The 15,781-nt window shown below is 35.4% G+C and overlaps 1 protein-coding gene across 3 annotated transcripts in view; it reads left to right on the forward strand.

Annotated features, from left to right (window-relative positions):
• The first annotated feature begins 414 nt into the window (after window positions 1-414).
• Window positions 415-15,781, forward strand: part of cntn4 (contactin 4) — a 189,838-nt gene continuing 174,471 nt past the window's right edge. For all 3 annotated transcript variants that reach the window (XM_015347297.2, XM_015347302.2, XM_015347301.2), the window contains exon 1: window positions 415-645. The gene's annotated coding sequence lies outside the window, so the exon portion shown is untranslated. The remainder of the gene's footprint in view (window positions 646-15,781) is intronic.

A 15,781-nucleotide genomic window follows, 5' to 3' on the forward strand; every position in this document is an offset into this window, starting at 1 on the left:
ATCAACTATTATTGCTTGTTATACTATATTATTATGCCTAAGTGAACACCAATATGCTTAAATATTATTGATCAACTGTTACTGTTAGCACAAAAAAAAATCATAATATCAATAAGGGTCAAAGTAAATGAACTTCAGTTTTCAGCGAATTCTTAGCAGTACTGTATATTGTTTGAAACACCTTATTTCTAAACAGAAACAATGAGGAGAAATGTAGCTTACACTTTTTAAGAAACTATACAAATCTTTTTGTACAGTATGTTTCAGCAGTAGAAAAATAATCTTGTGATTCAAAAATGGATATTTAATCCGATGCTGTTGAATATGCCCACTTAATACCACAGAACGCTCTTGTGAGTGTGCCCGTGATTCATGTGCTAATTGTAAGGATGCTTTTGGGAATATAGCGGAGAGGCACTGTACTTCCTGATTAATGTCAGCGAGGAGACTCAGTGGTGCTCAGTGGATAGCAGTTAAGCATCAAATCCCAGCTGAGAAAATAGTTCCATTATCTCCCAGCTGCATAGACAACCCATAAGGGCCTGTTCTGCTTGGTTGATCGGTGCGGTGAAAGCAGTGACTCGCTGAGAGAGTGATCGTCTGCTTGTTTTGCTCTGAATTGGAGGAGAAAACTGATGTATTTTTGTAAGTACTGTACGTCTTCTGTACTTCCTAGTGGTGGTTTGTACCATGTGAACCCAGCTTTGCAAACTGTGTGATTATCCTTTTTTATTGTGTGGAGGAAAAGAGGTTCGGTTAGATCTTGTGAGTAAGATACTGTATGTTTATGATTGCCGATGTTGTTTACTGACTTGCCTACAGATGTACAGTAATTGGTTTTAAGTAGGAATACGAGTCGTGAGTCGCGTTATTTTTGCAGCAGGTTGTGTTGCACCGACTTTTTGAACATGACACAATTTAAATTACACTTTATTCAGATGACAAAGGAGCTCAGTCAACGTTGTGGTCAAACCTTCCAAACTGGAAACAGTTGTAGTTAAAAAAAATAGTAAGGATTTTTATGATAACAGAAATCAGTGGTGAGCTGTTTTCGGATAAGATTATTAACCAAGCTTAATTTTATAACGCTATTTTCAAGGTAGTGTCTAAAAACTTATTTGTACTATAGTTTAAGCGTGCCGTGCTGTTAATTGATGTTTATTATATGCAATTTCGCTAACTTGATCTGAGCTGTGAATGCTCAGCTCAAAAGAACGCAAACTTTTCTGAAGCATAGATATGGGTAACCCTGGCGTTCCTGGTATTGTGCTAAGAAAGACGGAGAAACTTAATCGCCTTTCATTTTAATTGCCAGGTGAGAAACACTAGATTAAAGATCGACACTGACTCTTAGGATTCTTGTACTTTAACATCTTAATTAATGTATATTATTGAGCAACCATGTTTTATAAAGAAAGTGCCATGTGATCTTCCGTACTGATGCTCTCGGGATTCCCCAGTGTAAGTGTGAGTGATTTATTTTGTAAATGCGTTCAGAAGGAAGGGGATACAGTAACATTTTTCATTTACATAAGATCTTCGCATTTTTCGCAAGACCTTTCTGCAACCAGTAAACTATAACAGCTGTGCTGAACTACATCCGTGCAGATGTTTGTTAATCCATGCTTTGACTGGCTCTATCAGATAATCTTTGTGGATTATATTTAAATATAGTTGACCACAAGACCTGTCAGAGTCCAAGTCCTGTCACTTCTACCCCTATTGATGCTGGTTTGTTAGGTGCTGACTGCAAAAATGTAAAAAAATGATACACCCTATAAATTGGTTTTCTCTTCTCCGAAACGTAAATATCACCTTAGATTTCACAACAATTTCTCGACTGTCATTTTCCTCTAAATTTACAGTTTCCAAGAGGAAAAAAACAACAAGATTTGGTTTTAAAATGTTGTAATGTTAATAAAAGCCTGCAAATCTGGCCCAGTAGGGCTGCCAGTCTTTATCCAACAGTAAACAACAGAGGGTAGGAATTATCAAAAGCCTAGCATCTGTCCTATGGTTTTCCACCCTGACTTGCCATGTTATTTGATCCAGAGGGTCAGAATGGCAGATGTGCACCGTACAGTTGTGCTAGATGTTCGTAAGAACGATGTTAACCCCACTGCACTCTGTTGTGTGGTTACATTATTATTACTATTATTATTTCACTTGAAGTTTGTGTTATAAGGGTCAGATAGATTACGTCATTATTCAGATGTTTTATTTTTGTTTTTATTAACTATCCCTTTTCAGTTCAAATGAAGCTTTCTCATTAGACCTTAATCAACAAGTCAGGATCTCGAATACTCTATGAATGTTAAAAACCTCCTGATCCCATAATATAGTAATCTGAATGCGTCCCATGGACATAAAAACATATGAAACACAACAAAACACGTTACATTTAGTAGCTCATCTTGTGTGTTCAGGAGGGATACATTTTGAGAGACAATATATTTAATAATGAATTTCCTGCTTTTTCTATAATGTCTATTTATATAATTTCATGCAGCTATGAATATTTCATACAATTAGAATTATTAAAAGTCAGTGTAACAGAAATATGCATAAGTGGCCTTATTAGAGCCACGCCATGCATCTGTGATGTTAATTTATTTTAGCCTCATTGAACGTGGCAGTGCAATTATTGCAAAATGAGTTTCTTAATTAACCCACCTGTTTTCCTTTTGTTATAATGGAAGAACAATATCAGTCCTTGCAGTTTTCTTGTGTAACTTTTGCAGGTGTTCATAGTTAATTGTACCTGTACTACTTTATTTCACAAAAGCAAAGATGTCATTCATTGATTAAATATTGTAAACCTATAACCCCTGGATTACTTTTAACATAGTTTAATGGTCTATGGTAAATGTTGGTATATCAGTGGAAATGATAACTCCCATTAAGCAAATACAAAAGTGTTTGGGAAGCTGTTGTGTGTATAGTGGTGCCATGTTAGGGACTATCAAGGATGACTTGTGTATACCACCACTCTTATCTTGTCACATGGAAGAACTTTCCTTACCCTCAACTCTTTCTCCTTGTTAAATTGTTCTGTTGGTCTCCCTAGAAGGAGAAGGCATCAGAATGAAACTTCAGCAGGGGTAGTATGCTCAACAGTTACTAGACATGGCAGTATGGTCACAGTTGCAAAACAAACTCAGCAAAGCCTGGGCAGTACAAGCTGGTGTCAGGGGAGAACTCAGTGTCAGCAGGTAGATCTTCCGGTAGTCTGAGATGGTTTTGAATAACTCTGTGTCATTGCTGCCTTCATTGAGTTAGCCATCAAGGAGCCTTTAGTTTGCAGTTAAGTAATTATGGAGGTCAAGAAGTCAACATAACATTCATTTCTGTCTTGAGTTTGATTTGGACTTCTCAGAATAATATGACCATTGCATTGCACATAAAGCAGAGTTAAATCCATGCAATGGTTTCTGTGTTTAACACATAGTGGTCTGCATGGCCTCTTTACTCTTGCTGTTTTTATCCTGATAGAAGAAGTCAGAGTAATCCATTTCATAGGAACATAGAAAACACTACAATGCTGTTGTCCTACACCCTGTCAGAAGTGATATAGTGTAAAAGTGGCATTTAAATGAATCCAGGCCAGTAACCTTTTGAGACATGGCATAAAAATTTCATTGGATAGCTTCTATTAAAACGAATGAAAATAATGTCACCACTGATATTTTTTCAGAAAAGTCAGTACTGTATGTGGCCTCAGAGGTGACATTTTCAAAGGTAAATTTGAGCAATACTGTATATTAAATGTTACAAATGTTACTGATCACATTTTGGTCAGTTAGGAAATAAATAAATTCCCTATATACAGCTATCTATATTTATAACAACATTGAAACTTTAGCAGCAAGTGAATACTATATGAAAATGGTATTACAGTATATCTTTGAGCACAAAGTAGGAGTCAGCCAGCACACTTGATACAGTGGTTTGCTAGTTACAAAAAGGTCTGGAGTTTAGTCCCTGTTGCTCTATCCACATTAACGTGTTACGTGGGCTAAGTTATGGCCTCTTCAGGCCACTTCAGCAGGATTAAGATAATAAATCATAGATTATTGTTGACTACAAATACTGAAATTAAATTCAGGAAATTACCATGTGTTTTTGCTAAAAAAAAAGCTACCAGTATTCCTTGGCTAACACTTGTATTGTGGCACATCACCAGAAAGCACCTCTGTGGTAAGCCTCTGTGGGTGTCACCAGTGAAAACTGTGAACTAAGTAGATGGAAGGATCTCCCAAATTAGCTTACTTTTATTTTTATCTTCAAGAACAAGGACTGATCCAATTTTAGTAACAGAACCTTTCCTGTGACATACTGTATGCAGTATGTTCAGTGTATTATCTTTTTCGCATTACCTTTTATTGTTGGTACTTTGCTGCTGTTAAGATGAGTGGCCTGTTTTATTTTTGACAAAAGTACATACTGCTCATACTGTTCTGTTCTGTGCTGCAGAGCATGCTTTTACTCGTTTTCAGCTGAAAAGCCATATGGCTGAAGGATGAAAAGTAATATGGAAATATGTAATTTTTAGTTCTGAATTTCAAAGTTAAATTCACTTAAATTAGCTTTCCTAAATGTGTTAAATGCAACATAAAAGAATGAAACTGATTCATTATGTAATTTTAACATGAGAGCATGCTTTCCAGGCTTCTAGATGATTACGGTTCTCTGTGTAGCAGGGAAATAGGAGACAGGTTTATTGGTAAAGAAAAAACAACCAAAAGTACAGGATCTTAAAACTCAAACTTTACTTTTTTTTACTAGTTTAACTAGCTTTGACGCTTAGGATATGTATTATTTTTTGCAACATTTCTATTGTTGTGTGGGTTTTCTGATATCAGGATTTTCATCTGACAGTCTCAGTCAGAGTAACCTCTTTCCATTGGCCTTGTATAGACTCCCCGTGGTTGTACACTGTGAACATCACTCTGTGCTGCCTGCAAGTTCTTTTCAATTGAAAGTGTGTGGGTAGCACTACCAAATGGAAAGGAACAGAGAGAAATATCCTGGGAAGAATGTTAATTAATGTTAATTACATGTTTGTAGAAATAGCATTTGTGGAGGATAGGTTTTTCATTGTAGCTACATATAAGCCTAGCGTTCACTGCTACTGTTCTCGTACTGTGAAAGATGCAAAGAAAATGGTTTAAGAAGCTGCAAATAAAGACAAATGCTATGTGTCATTTTTTTCAGCACTAGTAAAATAGTGTCTGCTTTTTGCTGCACTCTGCTGGTTTTTAAAAGTAAGGAATGCAATGTGATTTTTCAAAACATCATTATGGGTGAAGAAACTGTGTGAGCCTGAGACAGACTTTTGCCTTCACACAGACAAGAGCATCTAAGCCTACTGTGACATATTAAGATCATTTTTCTCTGCTGAGAACTTATAGAGTTTATTTCAGAATCCCTTAGTGGGGCCTGACAGCATGTTAGAGCTGACATATGTTATGTTGTGCCTCCAGGATGTATTCTGTGATCTAAGCACCATTAGTCTTATTGTTAAGGTCTATTGTTTGGATTCTAAAGTATTCTCCAGACCCTTGACTATACAGGTAATTACATTTTACTGCATTAATTAAAAAAAGATGCATTGATGTACAGCACAAGTAAAATGATAAATCAACTAGAAGACAACTCCTCTTGAGAAAGTAGTGGTCTTAAACATCTTTGAGCTGTCTCATCACTTCAGATGTTTTTGCCTCTGATGAAATGTATAATATATGTTATTTTACCATGGGAACTTTGAGTTAAGAATAGATTTTACCTCTATCTACTGTTTGAAATGATTTGCCCTATGCCGGTGGGATAGGTTTCTTAATCAACTCAGAACTCTGTTGAGCATTCCATGCTGAATATTTGCATTATTATTATTAATAATTTACTTAAAAGTGCATTTGCAGTGTAATTGGAAATTAAGGTTGGACTGGTCCTGTGTTAGAGATTGAAGTTCATTGTAAAATCAATCAGCTCAACACTAAGAAAAGCCCAGTGCTACTTTTAAAACATTCAGTTGCTTTGGGTGACTTTGAACACATGTTTTTTTTTTCCCTTTGAGTGAGCCTTGTCATATCATTAGAAATGCTGTTGTGCATTTTCACACCTGAAGTCTACACATATTAAACAGTTGTATTGGTGTTTTTATGCAGTCATGTTTACAATACAATATGTAAATGACCGGTGATGTTTCAGCCTGAGCTGCAGTTTTAAAAACATTAGACTGCCAAAATCTCTGGGATTAAGCAATAAGCAGAAGATGCCACCGCTGTTTCACATTAGTCACTTTAAATGTATTCATTTTTTCTAAGGGGAGCAACAGTCTTTCTTATTTACAATTCCAACTGGTTTTAGCTAATTTAAATATCATCACATAACCTGCTCTGTGATGAGGAGTGAAATTACTTTATTATTGATACAGTGTCATTTAATATTTCAAATGGATGAGGGGTCATATAGAAGTCCTGTAGCCACACACCAGCTGCAGCATTTAACTAAAAATAGTAAGAATGCAAATAAACTTATTTATGACAACACCAAACTAGACTGTAAATTAAGAAATTGGATACAAGTAAGTTTTGGATTATAGTACTATATAGTTTTTTACAGTATCAGTTTTTTGGCTTGCAAATGCAATTTATAAATGTATTTATAAATATTAATTAAGCTTTAACTCTATGACATCTAATAATAACCAGCCTCTTCTGTAGAGTAATTTTACGTTAGTTACAAAACCCTTATCTTGACCATAGCATAGCAACGATACCCCTAACCCTAAAAATGTGTTTTATCTGGCTTTTAGCAACACAGTGCATTTGTTTGTATCCTGGTGTGGCTTTTGTAAATGAATGATTATAGCTCATGTGCCTCTAAATTTCAGGCTATTAATTTTTAGGTAAAGGGACAATTCGGCTGTAGCTCTTACTCATGAATATCTTTGATAAATGTGTTTACCTTGCTGTCAAATGAGTTTGACCTGCTATAGATGACATATAGGAAGGAGCAGCCACTTTTGAGCTGTGGAAATTCTGAGGACCAAACTGTCATGAGAATGCAATTGTGGTTAGGAAGTATACGGATCATTTTATTGAAAATAGGCAGAAATCAATGTGGCATCATTAATGTATGAACATTAATGGATGTTTAATGTCAACAGTTTCAAGCTGGAGGAGGAAAAAAGAAGGGTGACAATGTAAGTTGGATATTGAAGGGCGGTTAATTACTTAAGTATTCTTGTATACAGTTTGCGACAGGGTAAAACCTACTAATACTCTAGCTGAATGATGTGCATGATCTGCTTTGTCAGGAGGTGGTTTCCTCTGATATTCTCAGATGAATTTGTCAAGGACAGTAGACGGGGTGCAAAAGGAAAGTAATAAACTGTTTGGACAGTAATTGCACAGCTGTTAAGATCTCTAAAATTAAAAAGGGATGGAAAGAGACGATCTTTATTTGTCTTGGTGTGTCTTCACCTTTCCACTGCTTCACATCAATGCTCACAGTGTGATACCACCTTGGGGATTTCTTTTAATTGGGGGCTTAGTAAGAGTGCTGAAAAACAAGCAACTAGTTTGTAAGAACCCTCTGAGCAAGGGGACTGTTGAATTATTAACAATGTTTTATGTGAGGATTGAAAAACAGGTATTTAAACCAATGCAATATTATTCAGGGTCAATATAAAGGCTCTTAATCATATAGACATACAACAGACATAATTTAACCTGGGACTGTTTTCAGTGATTCAATCTTTTTTCCGGAATGTCATAATTTTACAGTGGTGACCAATTCATATTTCTTGATGCCCATATTCCCATGTCCAGGAGAAAAAGGTATACTGAATGCCTTGCATGACTGAAAATTTCCCAGTCATACAATTATCCCTTTTTAATACAACTTGCAGTCATATCAGACTTTATATAACTTGATCAGTGAGACTGTATATACATTATATTAAGTATAAAGACACAACATCAGAAAATATACCTTCTTATTAGTTCTATTACATGGATTACATGGAAAATGTATATTATATAAACAAATATGGAATAGGGCAGGTTCTAACAATACATTTGTTAAAAAAATAGATTAAAAAAACACTTTAGTGGGGTTAGTATTGCTGCCTCACAGCACTGGCACTTTATATTTAATTCTAGACTTGGCTTGCAGTCTGCAATGAATTTGTTTCCCCCATACACACATGGGTTTCCTCTCACTGTCCAGATACATACTGGTTGGTTAATAGGCTCCTGGGAAAACTGACCCTACTGTGAATCTGTGTATGTTTGTGTCTGTGTATGCCCTGCAATATATGTACTGGTGTTCTGTCCAGGTCATACCTTATGCCTATTGCTTTCAGGGATAGGCTTCATCTCCTCTGCAACCATTAATTGAATAAAGCAATGGATGAATGGATGCAACCTCTTAAAATGCATAAGTAAAACTGGAGCAGAAACAAATCAAAACAAAAGATGCAGAAAATTTAAGAAATATCCAACATTCATTGAAACAGAAAAGTACAATGACGTTGTATGTGAATTCATATACAAAAACACAGTCTTTCTGCTTGTCTTGAAACTTGTCATATTTACATTCCTGCAACTGCATGGCCTTCAGTGTGTAAATTGCTTATTTTTAATTTGTTGACATTGTTGAAGAAACTGGGTAGCCAGGTGTCAGTCCTTTAATCTTTGGGTTCAGCACCAAAAAAGTAAAAAGATCGGTAAAACAACAACTGATTTTGATTAACTCTTATGATGGAAGTTTGATGTTACAGTAGTTTGATTTTTTTTGTTTTTAACATGCTATAATTTTAAATACAGTATTGTTCAATATTATATAACCTCAAAATCTTAAAATGTGTATTTGTATTCTGTTGGAACAATTATGGGGAAAGCAGGTTGTCATGAAGGGCCAGTGGATTTTACGAGTAATTCTTCATTTGCACACCTTTGCTTTAAGGAGTTTATTTTAAAAGAAGATGAATGGTGTAGTATAAATTCTTGATGGTGAAATGTGATAGGCCTCTTAGATGTTGTTTATTTCTGAAAGCCATTATTTATCATTTTAGTACACAAGTAATACAGTGCTACCTCACTATGAAGTGACCCGTTATAGTGTGGAATCAAGTTCTAATGTGTTAAGATTGTTGCTCCCATCTCCCTCAAAATGCATTGTTCAATATATACAGCATGGAGCCTCAGACAGAAAAAAAACGTTAACATGGAAAGAGAAATAGTGAGTGAGAGTTGAGCAGCAGTTTCAAAGGGTGCACATTGTTGAATCTATGTTGTATACATGGCTGAAAGATAAAGGAACATACAGTAAGAGATTACTTAAGTTGCCTCAAAAGGAGTATTGCCTTTAAAACGGTGAACTGGACTGTTTTGTTCACTCGATTTCTGCAGGAAGATCAGCAGAGAACACCAGTCAATAATGCAAGCACAGGAGGATGAATTTAAACAACTGCTTAGGAGATCAAACTGGTTTGAAAAGCAAGAGGAATGGCTGTGACACGTTCAGAAGAGGAATGCCATTAGGTGGGTTTTTACATATGGGGAAATAAAATCTGCAGATGTTGGTGCTACAAAATTGCTTGTAGAACATTTCTTTAAAGTATTACTGCTGGTTTCTCATACAACCAAGTTCCTAACAGTTATTCAATCCATTTATCTACTTTGCTGTATATATTATATTAATCTAATGTATTTATGTTTTAACAGAGATTAACTAATAAACTAAAGTTTTAGTTGAAAAATGTCTTGGTAAAATGCTGGCCTTTTAATTTAAAGGGTTATGCTAACCTACTGAGTTAAACTTGTAATTAACCAAAATGTGAATGTATTTATTTTCCCATGTACTGTAGCTGTAGATCAGGTTTTAGTATTGTTTGTCAAAATGGGGAGTAAAGTGTAGTTTGGTACTGTACCTGCAAGAGAAAACAATTTATATCAGCTTGCCCTTGCAATTTATAAGACAAAGACATAAGGAACAGGCTGAGACTAAGACAATTTTCTATGTAAAAGATACTCAGAAATGATTTACCAATCACAGCCTTAGGATTTTATAACTGTGTTTTGTCATAATAATAAGAAAAATAATGATAAGGAAAATGCCATTTTCTTTGCCTGACAGACTCAATTTATGTTTTTTCTTTGCTTACAAAAATGGTTGTGTCTTTCTTTGCCTTTTTTCTGTCCGATAAGAACGCTTTTGTTCTTCATTTTGACTGTTGATATTAAAATCTGAATATTCAGGGTGAGCATTAGAGTTAGTTGTGTCTCCCAGGAGATATACTGAAATGTGTGTGAAGAATAGAATAAGAGCTGTTTGATATGTTAGGGATGCAAATGCACTGTTTTAATTTGTTAAAAAAACTATTGTTTTTTTCAAAATACTTTTACAAATCTGAAGAAGAAGAAATTGTATAGTGTGTGAATAAGAAATACAGTACAATGAGCAAAATATTTCATCTAAATGTATTCATCTATACATATTCTTAAAATAGAGCAGTGTTGTTTATTTATAGCATTTGGTACATGGTCTGTGTTTGACATACACAAAATTTCTTTTTGATAAGTGCCCCAGCAGGGTGGCATGGTGATGTACTGGTTAGCATTGCTGTCTCACAGTGCTGGGGACCTGGGTTCAATTCTGGACTTAGCTTAGCTAGCTAGAGTTTGTATGTTTTTTCCTTGTCTGAGTGGATTTCTCCCAGGTGCTCCAGTTTCCTCTTGCAGTCTAAAAAAACATACTGAATTTTTAAATAAAATAAACTGTATTACAGCAATGTATACAAATAATTATAACAGTACAATTTTAAGTAATACAATTATCACAATTCAAAAATTAAAAAATGTGTCAAAGGGATGATTGTCCATTATCAACCAGTCAATGTAGCAAATGGTCATTAAAGCTGGATTTGCACAACAAAAGTCCCTCCAGACTCCCCGGGTGTTACCACTTGCTGTCACTATAACCTGTCCTGGATCTGACACTGCAATTGTTCAGCTCTTCACAGGAGCACAAAGGAGCACGTTTTTTTTTTGTCTTCAGCCCCTGGTCAGGGCCCACAGTCTTTTCCAGTGCTCCATGGCTGTGGAGAAGCCCCACCTGGCTACATAGCGCTTTATTCTTCCACTGAGATTCGCAAGTGTCCTCTCCTCCAGCTCTCTCGCCGTCCACTATGTGTTGTACTGGATGAGTGTATTTCTTGTGTTTCACAGTCCTTGCTTTGTTTTGTCCACTCTGCTCAGTGCCAGCCCCTGCAGTAGGGTAGCTTAGCACCAGTCCTACTCCCAGGAGTTGCATGGTGTTGTATATTCTCCCCAACACCACTTTGGTAAAGGGGCAGGGTCAGAACATATGCTCCTGCATCTCTTCGATGAAACACGTGTCCCTCTGCATCCCTTAATTGCAGTGAAGAGAGTGAGAGGTGGTGAGAGCAAGGAATATCCTTGTGTAGGATAGTGGACATAAAGAGGAAATGTGTTTTCTTAACTTGACAACATTTGAAACACTCCTAAAACATGTACTGTACACCCGGCATTAAAAACAAGTTTAATTAGTAAAGTCTCCATGGAGTCAGGTATTTTCTAGGACAGATTCACTCAAATTGTCTATAATTATTATGAATTTTGGAAGACCAATTTACATTATCCCTAACATAGTATCAGGAATTTTCTTCATCCATAACATTTCAACAGGCCGATTTCATATTATTTCAAATATGAACAGCTGTTAAATGTTTGTATGAAGTCTATAACAGAAAAAAAAGCAGTATGCAATGTCAATCCCCCTAAAACAGGAGAAAGAAGAAGCAGAGCTAAAACATGATGATTCAGGTTAATTTTATCATGAAACTAAAAGATTTAAGATTTTTGAGGTTGGAGTATAAAATTTTAACCTTAATAGTGAAATCTTATCCCAAAACCATCTGCTTGACTATCATAAAAGTAACAATTCTGACTGGATCTGTATATAAGAAATTTGATATGATGTATTAGCAGCATTCATCTGCTTTGACTTTGATCCCCTACTGTAAGTATTTGATTTGTGCCAGCTCCTCCAGGTGACCATTTGTGGTCATCTGCATCCAGTTACATTAAACTCAGGTGGGTGGTTGGCAGTGTTCCCTCTAAACCATGCACGTGCACGCGCACACAGGTTATGAAATCAGCGCACATAGGAAATTGAACTGCACACAAAAACATGTAATTCCAAAGAAATCTGACAATAATAAAACAAACATGGTCATCAATTGAAAAATGCCACAATAGACTGACTGCGAGAGGCCCAACTTGGCTGTGTGCATTATTATTGCTACTCGACAATCGATATCTTTGCTCTCGTTGTCTCATACTTTACTGCTCATGCTTGCTCGACACTCAGTCTCTTTGACTGAGCTCGTTGAATCACTGTCCCAGTCTTTTGGATCTCTATGCTTCTATGAGAATGACTATATTGACATAAAATAATTTCAGGTTTACAATTTAGTGCGCACATGTTTTTGTCAATGGGGAAAAAATTGCACAACTTGAAATTTTTGTGCCCATAGGCCATTAAAATTTAGAGGGAACATTGGTGGTTGGGTGCATTTTATTAGGTATTACAGTATGTTAATTTGCAATATAGCAAGATAGTAAACATACATCATGTGTGCATTACAGGTATCCAGGTGCATTCTTCTTGTTTCCAAGTGCCACTTATTTTAGAAATCACTCTGACATGAGACTTTATTTTTCTGTAATATGGTCTTAATGCTATAATTTAAATCTAGTACACTGCAAAGCTGACACTAAATATCATAAACATGCACCCAACAAACTGAAAGATTCATCACCAGTGATCAATCTGTATTTTGTTTTATTAATTTGCAGTACCCTTTGTAAATGGCGAGATTGATGAGTAGCAGGTAACTGGAAAGCTGAATCGTAGTCATGCTTAAATGTGAGTTAAGACTTTGTGTAACCAAATTTATTAGCCTCTTGTTTAGAAGTTGATTTTTGTATGTTTTAGCTGGCTACAAGACAGAAGCATAGGGCACTGACATTCAATTTGCACTTGAGTTACAATAGGTACAGTAGATCAATTACATTTACAAGTCTGACCTATGTGCACATGTCACATGTTTACTCTTAGGATATTGTAATGATAACATGAGACCATGTTTGGAAACGTGCTACAGTATGTAGAAAAAAAAGCTGATCTGTTTAGGTTAGAGCTGAAGTGGCAAAATAATACCAAATAATACATTAATACTTAAATTAGGCATTGTATCAACACTGATAATTAGGGCATTCCTAGTTCAGGTAATGTATATAATGCTTTAAAAAGACACGGGACAGAAATCTGACATTGTACACAATAATTATACAGTATTTATTGCCTCTGCAGTCTTTTTTTACCTCAGGCAGTGTATTGTGCATGTTATTAAAAAGTGGGGAAAACTGAAAATTTACAGTACCTTTCAGCTCATAATTGGAAGTAGGGGGGTGTCACTCGAGCACAGGCGTTTACTCTATAATAATGTGCATCTACAGTATGAAGTGATGTATTGCATCAGTAACAACTGTATCACATTTAAGATGAAATCTGTAAGAGGAAAGATGTGTTTAAGCTATTAAAAATATTGTCACCATGACATACAATAAGGACAGTTTTTGACATTTCTGGATAATAACATCTGGGAAGAAATTTAATGTGTCTTTGATAAATGAATTTGCTGACAAAAAGTGTAACACATTTTGACAGTACACGAAAGAAGGAAAAAATCAGGTTGTGCTAATTCTGATACAAATAATTAAAATCAAGTGATGAATAGGATTTGTTAACTGTTCTGATGGGGTCGGGCAGTCCGACGTGATATATCTTAATGGTTTTACCATTAGTGAAAACAACAGATTGATGGCTTCCTATCAAGAGCTTTAAATACCTGTCTTATGGACAAGATGATTGACAGCATTTGGAAACGAGGTCATGTCAATTATTCAGATGAGAATGCCATCTCACATGATATCAAAAAATACTTTCATCAAGTTGCTCTTAAGCACCTCTGTTTTCTATGGTCTAATGCTTATGATTTTCTTTCAAAGAAAAAAAATCAAAGAACATATCTTTAGGAAATACGAATTCCCAAATCTGATCTTTAGGAACAGTCCCCTGTATATATTTTAGTTACTAGTTGACATTCCAAAGTCATTGTTATATATGTTATAAGAATGTGAAAACTTTTAAAGGGAATTACATGATAACAAAAGATATTTAAACAATTATTTAAATCCTCAGAAGAATGTTTATATATGAGGAAAGCATATGGATAAAGTGGTCTCATGGTTCTTAAAATTATCTTGAGGAGTTTTAAATCAGGATATGGTCAGATTTCATGTTCACCCTGAAATGCCCAGACAATGCCAGGACTCGATGTAGTAGGACTACTTTAGAGAATTAGTGTTCTCTGTCCAGCAGTGGAGGCTGAACATGTGTACATACAGTAGGACTGGTGCAGGGCACGTTTTCTGGCTAACAAGAATGTTTCATTGTTGTGTTTTTTGCAATTATAAAACAGTGAGATAATAAATAAGACAGTCTGCTCGAAAACCTTCTTTAGAGTAGTGGAGGCTATGCATGTCACCATGTCTTCCATGTGTACAGTGTTCAGTAGTAAGTTGACTTGAATGTCAATATGTGAGTCCAAACTGAACATGAGAAGTGTACAAAAAGTTGATTCCAAGTTATTCTTAATGGCGTTAAGCTCTGATTAACTTTGCAAACATTAGTGCCAATAATTAATTTTCCTCTTTTCAGAAATGGATTACAGTACATCACAAGCAGTGTGCCAGTCAGTGGCAGTGTGCATAGCATTGTAAAATCTGACACAGACTAAGGAGAAAAAATTGAAACTGATTGCAGTGCTGTCAGCAGTAATGTTAACCCAAATTTCTGAACTCTTTATTCAAGACATCAAAAGAATGTGAATTTAGTAAGAAAATTAAAATTGTGCTACTGTATGTAATCATACATTCCGGTTCTTCTCTCTGCCTGTCTGATGATTTTGTCTCAAAAAGACACTCCACTGATGCTTTTCATTGCACACACTTGTCCACTGAGAGAAGTGGTATAGATATTAATTGCATCTCTCTTATTCTGATGGGACTGCAAACACTGTAAGGCAAAGTTGAAGTGTATTAGGTTAGATTAAACTATTACAGACTAAATATCCTTTCAAAACTGTTAACAAGGCTTTTGGCATTTCCACAGAGACGTTAACAAATGATCTAGTTTTAAATATCAATTGATTCAAAACCTCTTTTAACCTTATATTGATGTTGATGCTGTAATATGACCTTATTGAAAGGGTAATTTGGTATTTGAGTAAATGCTGCTAACACATTATGAGGTATTAAATCCTTTCACACAGTTGGTGTGGCACCATTATGTATTGTAGGTAAATATAATAAAATCTTATTTAAAAGAAAAAGATTAATTGAATAGTTGCATTCAGGAAATCCACTCGTAGGCTGGGGCTTCCAATAGCTCACTGTCACTGTACAGTATATATGAATAAAGTATATTGGCAGGGATAATTTGCAAAGTAATGGTCTCCATTGTTTAAATAATTAATTTGTATTGAAATTCAACTGGTGCTGTCTTATTCTGGCAAGTGTTTTTCGTACATAAGTTTTTTTTTATATTCTAATGAAAAGATTGTGGACAATTGGCGTTGATTTTATTTATGATGTTTTCCCTATTCACTTATAGTGCGTAAGTA

Source organism: Lepisosteus oculatus, chromosome 4 (genome assembly GCF_040954835.1).
Source record: "Lepisosteus oculatus isolate fLepOcu1 chromosome 4, fLepOcu1.hap2, whole genome shotgun sequence".
In the NCBI taxonomy this organism is placed as follows: Eukaryota; Metazoa; Chordata; class Actinopteri; order Semionotiformes; family Lepisosteidae; genus Lepisosteus; species Lepisosteus oculatus.